The sequence below is a fragment of the Carettochelys insculpta genome, chromosome 7, assembly GCF_033958435.1.
Source record: "Carettochelys insculpta isolate YL-2023 chromosome 7, ASM3395843v1, whole genome shotgun sequence".
Taxonomy (NCBI): Eukaryota; Metazoa; Chordata; order Testudines; family Carettochelyidae; genus Carettochelys; species Carettochelys insculpta.
This window is the reverse complement of record NC_134143.1, coordinates 3,185,569-3,193,219: the sequence shown is the minus strand read 5'-3', so window position 1 is coordinate 3,193,219 and position 7,651 is coordinate 3,185,569. Positions and strand designations below refer to the sequence as shown.

At 53.2% G+C, this 7,651-nt stretch overlaps 1 non-coding gene across 1 annotated transcript; it reads left to right on the top strand.

The window, feature by feature from the left end:
• Positions 1-7,133: 7,133 nt before the first annotated feature.
• Positions 7,134-7,215, top strand: TRNAS-UGA (transfer RNA serine (anticodon UGA)). The gene has a single exon. It is a non-coding gene; the product is annotated as a tRNA-Ser (tRNA).
• Positions 7,216-7,651: the final 436 nt, after the last annotated feature.

Below are 7,651 nucleotides of genomic sequence, written 5' to 3'. Positions count from 1 at the left end.
GAAAGCCCCGGGCAGAGAGAGGGAGACCTGGGAGACACAGGATCTGCAGAGAAGCAATAAGGACACAGTCCATGCTGCCAGCTGAGGGTGAGAGGTGTCCAGAGGGCAATGCCAGCCAGCCCCAAAGGGTAAGGGGCCAGTGGGGAGGTCTGGAGCCATTGTTCAGGGCTCTGCTTCCTGCAGTCTGAGTTCAATGTCAGAAGCACCTCCTGGGGCTGCCTTACTGAGGCACAGCCCTAAAGCTCTCTGAGCTGCTTCCCTCTCCTGTCCTGCACGAGAGCGAGTGGGGTGACTGGCGCCTGGTGGAGCCAGGTCTTTCGCCCAGCCAGATGGAAGGGTTCAGGCGATCGGTTGGTGCGCTGGAACTTGGCAGTGTGCCCAGAGCTCCCTGGAGTCCTGATGCTGGTGTGATCTTGTGAGCCTGGGGCAGCCCTCCCTGGAAATGCCGTATCTCTCCTGCTGAAGGCTCTGGTGCAGTGAGAAGTGATTTAAACTCCCCACTCGCATGTCCACAGCGCTCTTCTGACCCCAATAGGCCCCCTGCCGCCCATCCCTGCAGTGTGGGAAACAAAAGTTTGTGACCAAGAGAAAACAAAGGAACAGGACGGGAGGTGTTACAAGGCAGGTCACAGGCATACAAAGCTTTCAGAAGCCTTCTTCCATGCCGTGCTGGGGAGTTTGCAGGCCTGAAAGTCCCTCTGCAACACACCCCCAGCTGGGGTGGGTCATTCAGTGCTTTTCTCAGAGCTCTGATTGTACAAAGGTGACCCCAGAGGGAAGAAGCAGAAACCTGGGATAGATGCAGCCTCCCTCTGACCTTCCTGGTGCCACGTGGCTTGTGTTTCCTCTGTCCCAGCCACAAGCTGCCCAGCGTGTAGCCTGGAAGCCTCAGGGTTATGTGCATGGGCATGGCCAAACCGACCTGCTGAGCCTTCAGCTGTACCCTTGTTTTCCCAATGGGCCAACAAGATAGCAGGCGGTACAGGATGAGCCATCAAGCAGGGTAGGCAGCCTTCCAGGCCAAGCCACCCGAGCCATTGGCTGCCCAAGCCCCACCCTGCTGGGGCCAGCCACCCACCCTCTAACCTGAGCTGCCCGAGCCCCACACTGCCAGTAAATTTCCCACCCTGTCAGAATGGTCCTTCTTTTGCTCCTATATGTATGACCTTCAATTGGGCTGTACAGAAACACATATTTCATTGCACTTTGTTCATCAAGGTGTCCAGATTGGTTTGGGTTAGTGACCTGTCTGTACCCTTCATTGTTTACTGCTCCCGCAGTCTTTGCCTGCGTCTACACTACAAAAATAACCATGAAGTTAAGTATGGACACACACCAGACTTCGAAGCTGGGCACTTCTCCATCCCCAGGAATGGAGTAAAGACTTCGACGTTAGCTCCCAAAGGGCAAATGTGTGTAGACTCTCTGCTGCCTACTTCGAAGTCGCGCCTAACTTGGAAGTTAACTCTGAAGTTAGTTTCTAGTGCAGATTCACCCTTTGTGTCCTCTCTCAACTTGGTCCATAATAACTTGATGTTGCCTTCCAGGTCACTCCTAAAAATGTTACATAGCGGTGAGTCAAGAGTCCCTGTAACGCCTCATGAGAAACACCCTCAGCTTGAGTAGGACTCCCTGTTTACACTTACATTTTGAAACCAATTGGTGAGACAGTTCTTTTAATCCATGTCGTGTGTGTTATGTTTATATTGGATCATTCTCGGTTCTTAATCAAAATGTTGTGTGGTACCAAGGCAAGTGCTTTACACCAGAATAAGTCAATTGTATCAACTCTATGATGTTATTCGACCAGCTTTGTAATCTGGTGAAAATCTCAGGTTAGCTTCACAGGAGCTGTTCTCCATAAACCCATGTGATTAGCATTATCTTCCTTTCATTTTTTTATCAAGTCCCATACCAGAAGCTCCATTATTTTTCCTGAAATCAGGTTCTGGCAAACAGGCCTATAACTACCCAGTTCAGTCTGTTTTCCCTGTTTAAACATTGGCACATTCACTTTCTTCCAGTTCCTCACAATCAACATTCATAGTTCAGCAGACTCCTTGGCTAGCTCTTTTAAAACTCTTGGATCCTTTCAGATTTGCTGCATTTAAAATGTCTAAACTTAGTAGCAACAAGGTGGGCAAAGTAAGAGCTTTTATTGAATGAATGGATGCTCCTGTCATGAGTGCAGGGGACTGGACTAGATGTCCTCTCGAGGTTCCCTTCAGTTCTGTGATTCTGTGTTGGTGAAAGAGACAAGCTTACGCACAAAACTTCATGTTTTTCTCCATTTCAATCTAGTAATAGACCAATACTGATTCTTTTTTATCCTAAAATGCTTAAATAACTCCATCTTATTGTCCTTAAATTTGCTGCCCATAGAGTTTTCTCCTGTGTCCTTTTGCTTCTATTATCAATTTTCTATCATTCTGCCATCTGATTTCTATTTATTGTTATCAGTTCTTCTCCAGGCGGTTGCTCGTGTCCATTCAGTGGAGATGTGTGTGCGCTTGCTGCATGCGCAGGTGCAGCTGGTGCACCGAAGGTAGCTGGCCCGTGCAGGAGGTGCCCCTCCACAGAAATGTCAAAGCGTTACAGGTGGTTCACAGAGCGTGCGAGATCTTCCGCCCTCACCTTGCAGGTAAAGTGGTTTGGGTCTCCATGGACAATACAGCCATGATGTTTTATGTCAAGCACCAAGGGGGAGCTCAGTCCAGAGGGCTCCGTCAGGAGGCCGTCCGTCTCTGAGCCTGCTGCGCCCAGCACGGCGGTCACTGGGAAGCCGGCCATCTCCGGGTGCGAGGAGTTCCTTGGCTGACCCGCTGGCAGACAGTTCTCCTCTCCTGGGCTCTGAGATGGCCCTATTGTTCTGGACTGTCTGAGGTCACCGCCTCCCCACCACCTTTAACCAATCAATTAAGGTTCTTCAACAGGCCCTTGTGATGTCACTGCCACACCCACCCCTGCCCTGCAGGGCTCATGTCCTGCCCCTGGCAGCCCCTTGTGTAAACACCCCCTAAGGATCTGGAGCAAAAAAGGCACATAAGAAACCCAACAACTGCTCCAATCCTCAGTGCCCTCTGGGCTGCAACTCCCACTGCCCTTATGTCTGTGCTGGGGAGCTGGAAGGTGTTGCTCTGGGCAGTCCATGTTGGTCAGCCCCACCAAAGCTCATCACTTCACCAATTATTTCACTAGTCTTTAAAGTGCCATAGGGCTGATTTTTTGGTTTAAGATACAGACTAACACAGCGACTTCCAGTCACCAAAGAGCACTCCTGAGAGAGGGGCACCCTGGCTTAGCTGATTACCATAGCTACCGCATAAGTAGGAGATCTGGGGTTTAATTCCTAGTGGTGTCTTGTTCTATGTGTAACCCTTCTATTAATGCCAGATGCCTGCCAGAAGGGCCCAGTTCAACTCTTGTGGGGTTTTCCTGTCAAGGATACAACCAACTGGCTCGAGCCCCCACCCAGTGGCCTGGGACAATTTCACCCCCCCCCCCGCCCACCGCTGGGTGCCTGTAAGGCTGTTTCTTCCCCGCCCCCCCGCCCCGTCACAAGCACAGAATCTGAGATAGAAATGGCTTGTTTAATGACCATAACCTACCCCAAGGTTACAGTGACAGACGCAGTGTATCTAAGCAAAGAAGAGACAAACCCCCTTCACCCAGATCCCATCCCCATATGCAGTAGAACCCAGTCTCTTGCTGGGGCTCTTGGCCCTTTACCCCACACACAGTTACAGGGTGAACCTTCTGCGGTGCAGTCCCAAACCCAGAGCCCGCAGATACATCACCAGGGCAGTACTAGCTGTCCACTTGTCTGCAGCCTCCCCTTCCTGCCACCAGCCACAGCCCACACTCGTCCAATGCCGCTTCTCCTACCAGCTGCCCACCAGTTGCCCTTGTCCCCTGCTGCTCCTACCAGCTGCCCACCCACTGCTCTCATTCCTGCCTGCCAATCACCATCATCACTCTCAACCCCACTGCTTGGGATCACCCTAAGACAGAACCCTGTGATTTCAGCTCTGCAGGGCCTCAGCTGCCAGTCTGTGATTCCAGCTCTTCATAGTTCTCATATGAGGTTTCATAAACACCCTAACATCCAATTCTACCTTTGAACAAATAGAAAGAATTAGTCAAAACAAGCTTATAGCTACATGGCCAAAACATAAGCAAGACCATGGCCTTGAACAAGCTAACTCTATTATTACCCTTCCTCTTCTTTTTCACAATGCTTTAAACCAGGGAGCCCTGTGTAATCAATGTCTGACACAGCTATGGCGACTGCCCTGTCCCCCACAACAACCCAGAGCATTGGTGAGAGCTCACAGCTCCCACACTGAGTGTCAGCTTCAATTGTGATTTTACAACTACATGTTTACAATAGACCAAATCTCATGGCTGACTTGCTACCCATTAGGCTTTGCCTGAAAAGGTATCACACGTGCACACCTTTGCATTCTCATGCAAATGATCTCTGGGAGACACATTCCTCCCAGCCTTCAGCAGCCTTGTGTTCCTGCTGCCACATTCCTGACATATGTATTCCCTAAAGTTCTCCTATGCTTGGCAGGGGAGCAGAGGAGACCCCCCTTGGCAGGCCCAGCCCATGATGGGGCAGGAAAAGGCTGATGAGAGAGGAGGGGTGGAAAGAATCCAGTTGCAGCCTGGAGCTTGGGAAAAGGCGTCTGTGACAGCTGCTTGGAAGACGGCAACCTCTGCAGGTGGGGCAGGGCAGGACAAGAAGGGTCACTCTCCTCCCGTGTCCCTTTGTCACTGACAAAACCCAAATGAGTTGGGAGAAAAGTCCCAGCAAGGCACTGTGGCTCCCCTGGCCGTGCACCTGCCAGGCAAATGGAGGGGAGGGAACCAGCACTCACTGGTGCCTGGCCAAATATTTCTGGCAGCCTCTCAGCTGTTTTGCAGAACCACTGGGCTGTGCTGGCGAGTTCAGAGAGGGGGAGCTGTTCCAGTGGTTCCCAGGGGTGGGGCACCCAGGGCCAGGGCTGTCCCTGAAACCCCTTCACCCCTTGCCTCTGCAGAGCGGAAAGGGAAACCCTGAGACACGGCCCTGGGGCAAGGCCTGGAGCAAAGCTCCCTCCTCCCCTCCCTCTGCTTCGATCATAACCCTGGAAGAGAGAGATACGAGCGGCACATCTCGCCCAGCACTGCTCAGAATGAAGGGAACTGCCTCTTCTCTCACCCACCCCAGGCAAAACCCTCCCTGCCAGCCTCTTGCTCCTGGCCACAGCCTTCTATCTGGTCCGGCCAAGTGCCACCTCCCCCACCCCCACCCATTCAGGAGGTGACTGTGCTGGGCCTTCTCCTGGGCTGCTGCTCACACAGCAGGGAGCCATGGAAGGAAACAGTGAGGGAGGCATCGGACACCAACGGGCGCTGAGCCCATGGTTGATTATGATGGTGATGATGATGCCAAGAGCCTCCCTCGTGTGTTCCCTCAGCAGCCGCACGCCCACCTTTCTGGGCAGGAAAAGAGCACCAGGAATTGGTGATACCCCAACAATGAACATCTACCCCACATAATTGGCTACCCCTGGCCTCTTCCAGGCTGGTACTTACCTGGATGGAGCTGGAGTTCCCCATGGCTGTCTGCACCCAGCCAGGAGGGACAACACCACTCAGGATCCCGTCTCCACTTTACCCCAAGGCCTGGCACTTGGTGAGCATGTTCAGAGCAGCCTGCAGACGAGAGGCCATGAGCAGAGACAGCAGAGTGTGGGGGCGGGAATGAGCCCTGTCGAAACTACCTGCCCTTCCCAGGGGAGGGATGGGACAGACAGACACCGAGGCATGTGCGGATCAGCACCGCCAATGAACACACACACTGCCAGCTGGGCGCGCTCTGCTAATCAGCTGGGCGGCATTTGAATTGCTCCTGGGTGGTGACCCAAGCGCTCAGCCTGTAGGAAACACTCGTGTGAAGAAAACGCTCGTGTGAGCTGCATTCTGTGATGCGCTGTGCGAGGACAGCAAGCCACAGAGATGCGGGTGTAGCCGCACTTTGATGAGCCGCTGACGTTGAGGCCTTGAGTGATCAGAGACCGGTAAGCGCACCTGAGAGCATTGCTGGTGCTGCTCTCAGTTCTGCAGGAGCTGGGTGTGGAGGGGAAAGTGGAAATGTGACATCGATGCTCCTTTGGGGTCCTCCAGAGCTGCACCAGGTGCAGCAAGGATCTGGCCCCTTGCATTGAGTGGGGGATGGTCTCTAAATGGGGAAAGTCCACCTGTCGGAGGAGGCAGAGTTCATAGTTCTGCAGTGGTGTTTCCCTGAGCTGAGACTGGCTACAGACAAAATTTCAGTCTCTTGCTTATCTAATTCTATGACTTTTCTCCGAGGCATTTTCAGAGCTGGAGCTCAGGAGGGTGTTTGTGCCCTGCCTTGCATAGAGAACCAGCCCTGACGGGAGAGCGGCTGCACATGAGGTCGCTGTGGTGTCTCTGGCACATGTACATTGTCGCTGCACAGCCCAGGCTGACCATTTAATCCTTGTTTTGTTTGGCTCCACGTGTGGGATCTCTAGAAATGCTGCCGTTGAAATTCAAAGGAGGCCATTGGGAGAAGTTCCACCTGGGGAGAGATGTGAGGGAAGAATAACAAAGGAAGTGATTCCACTGTGAGAAGTGTGTCTAGGTGCCGGCTTTTGGAAACCTGCTGAGCGTAAATGAAAATGTTCTTCTATTTGCACCTTGTGGCAACAATATTTTCTGAATTAGAAAGCTGTGATTTTTCCGATTTTACATTAAACTTTAGCCAGGGCAGCATGATCCCGCTCCCCCACCATCTGCTGCCCCAGGGCTACAGTTCCCTCGAATGCTCCCTGGGGATGTAGAATACATTTTGCTCTGTGCACCAAGGCCTGGGCAGATGTGCACCTCCAAGAGAAACACCGGCTGCTGCCTGTGGGGCTCTGCTAATTAGCCAAGCAGCACCTGCATCTCTCCTGAGCAGCCGCCCAAGCACACAGCTTCCAGGGACACTGCCGGGGCCGGGGCTGAGGAAAGGGGAGGGCAGCAAACCCCCCCAGCTGTCTGGCAGTGTTCCTGACCAGCCTCAGCCCACTGAGCATTCACCAGGGTCTCTGGCCTGGGGGGCAAAGAAAAGTTGCACAGCTGTGATGGCTGAGTGGTTAAGGTGTTGGACTTGAAATCCAATGGGGTTTCCCTGCGCAGGTTCAAATGCTGCTCACAGCGAGGGCTGTGTTTTAGCCACATCCTGTAACCAGGACAACACAGCAGCACACACCCTGAGACACTGCCTAGGGGCTGTCTGTGACCAGTGTGTGGAAGAGGGCAGGGGAGTCTGTGGTGGGGTCACTGCTCTGTCTGCTGCTGGGCCCAGCTGAAGGCTCAGCAGGTCTCTTTGGCCATGCCCATGCGCATAACCCTGAGGCTTCCAGGCTACATGCTGGGCAGCTTGTGGCTGGGACAGAGGAAACACAAGCCACATATCACCAGGAAGGTCAGAGGGAGGCTGCACCTTTCCCAGGTTCCTGCTCCTCCCCTCTGGGGTCACCTTTTGACAAGCAGAGCTCTGAGAAAAGCAGTGAATGACCTGCCCCAGCTGGGGGTGTGCTGCAGAGGGAATATCAGGCCTGCACACTCCCTCGCACGGCGTGGAAGAAGGCTT